Below are 2221 nucleotides of genomic sequence, written 5' to 3' on the forward strand. Positions count from 1 at the left end.
AACCAATCAATGTGTCTCTCATATTGATGTTTCTTTCTCTCCCCCCCGCCCCCCAACCCTCCTACTCTGTCTGAAAAGCAATGGAAAAAATATCCTCACGTGAGGGAAAAAAACCCCACCTTTTTTTGTGAATAATATATAGCTATTATAATAAAAAGAAATCCCAGTTTCTAACATATTTTTTTAAATGTTTTTATTGAGTTGAGAGAGAGAATAAAGGAGAGAGAGAGAGATGGGGGGAGAAACATCAGCATGGATCAGCTGCCTCGTGCACGACCCCCTACTGAGAATCTAGCAGGTAACCCAGGCAAGTGCCCTAATGGGGAATCAAACAGGTGACCTCTTGGTACATGGGTTGATGCTCAATCACTGAGTCACACTGGCTGGGCTGAAAGTCATATTTTCTAATACAAAATGACTGGGTTTTATTAGAAATACCTTTCAAAGACATAAACATGAATGTATGTTTATGAGAAAATTTTAGATACTGTAATACTGTGTCAGGATAAGCAGGACTTGTACTGAGTCTCCAAGCCTGTGCTTCCTGAACAAGGGTGTCTGAGTCCAAAACAATCCTCTAGAGCAGTGATGGCGAACCTATGACACGCGTGTCAGAGGTGACACGCGAACTCATTTTTTTGGTTGATTTGTCTTTGTTAAATGGCATTTAAATATATAAAATAAATATCAAAAATATAAGTCTTTGTTTTACTATGGTTGCAAATATCAAAAAATTTCTATATGTGACATGGCACCAGAGTTAAGTTAGGGTTTTTCAAAATGCTGACACGCCGAGCTCAAGAGGTTCACCATCACTGATCTAGAGTTTCACAGCCAGCGCTGGCTAATTTGATCCCAAATTAAGTGGTTTAAAAGCCAGAACCATGGGACCATAATGACAGCTCCCTTGGTTATTTATCTTTCTTCTGAACTCTTTGGTTATTTATTCTTCCACTAGTTAGATTTCAATGAAATTAAAAATTATAAGCAATACAAATACCACTAGAGATATTATTTTGCACTTGTTTTTTGATAGGATAATAAAACTTAAGAAGCATACATTATCCATATGTGAGTATGAATGTTCCTCACATTATGTAATCAATATGTTGCTTCAAAGTGTTGTGTCAATAAGTTATGGTAAGTGAGCTAATATTTTAAGTGCCTGCTACTTAAAGGAATTCTATGTTCCTATCTACACTAATAAAAGAGAAACATGGTAATTAGCGTACAACCGCTACCCTTCCCATTGGCTAATCAGCATATCCTTATGCAAATTAACTGTCAGCCAAGATGGCGGCCGGCAGCCATGCACTGAAGCCAACAGAGAGGCTTGCTTGCTCCAGTGACGGCGGACTCCAACGTTCCCCGCCTCTCAGCTGCAACTCTAAGCAACTATGTTGCAAATATAGAAGCTAAACAAAACCCCAGAAACCTGCGTTAGTCAGCCAGGCTTCAGCCAGCTGGACCGAAACATTGTATCAAATACAGAAGGAAAAACAAAGGCCAGAAACCGGCTTTCAGCAGCCGAGGCCTCAGAGCTAAAGCTGGCCCAGAATAAAAAAAAAAAAAGAAAAAAAGGAGCTGTTGGGAGCTTCAGTCAACCCACCAGCCTGAAAACAGCTCTCAGCCTCTCAGCCAGACTGGCCAGGCACCCCAGTGGGGACCCCCACCCTGATCCAGGACACCCTTCAGGGCAAACCAGCTGGCCCCCACCCATGCACCAGGCCTCTATCCTATATAGTAAAAGGGTAATATGCCTCCCAGCACCAGGATCAGCGGAGCAGCGAGGCCTCCCGGCACCAGGATCAGCGTGACAGGGGACAGCGCCCAAACCCCCTGATCACCCTGCGGCTCTGTGTGTGACAGGGGGCGGGGCCACAACCTCCCTATCTGCCCTGCTCAGTTGGTGACAGGGGAAGGCGCCCCAACCCCCTGATCAGCCCTGTTCTGTGCCTGATAGGGGGGAGCTCCCCAATCCCCTGATCGCCCTGCGGCTCTGTGTGTGACAGGGTGCGGCGCCCCAACTCCCCCCTCCCCCCCCCATGGGCCCTGCTCTGTGTTTGACAGGGTAGAGCCATAACCTCTCCATCGGCCCTGCCCTGAGTGTGACAGTGGTGGCGCCCAACCCCCTGATTGGCCCTGCTCTGTGGGTTATAGAGAGTGGCGCCCCAACCCCCCTCCACGGGCCTTGCTCTGTGTGTAACGTGGTAGAGCCATA

This window comes from Myotis lucifugus, unplaced genomic scaffold (assembly GCF_000147115.1).
Source record: "Myotis lucifugus unplaced genomic scaffold, Myoluc2.0 scaffold_19, whole genome shotgun sequence".
Lineage (NCBI taxonomy): Eukaryota > Metazoa > Chordata > Mammalia > Chiroptera > Vespertilionidae > Myotis > Myotis lucifugus.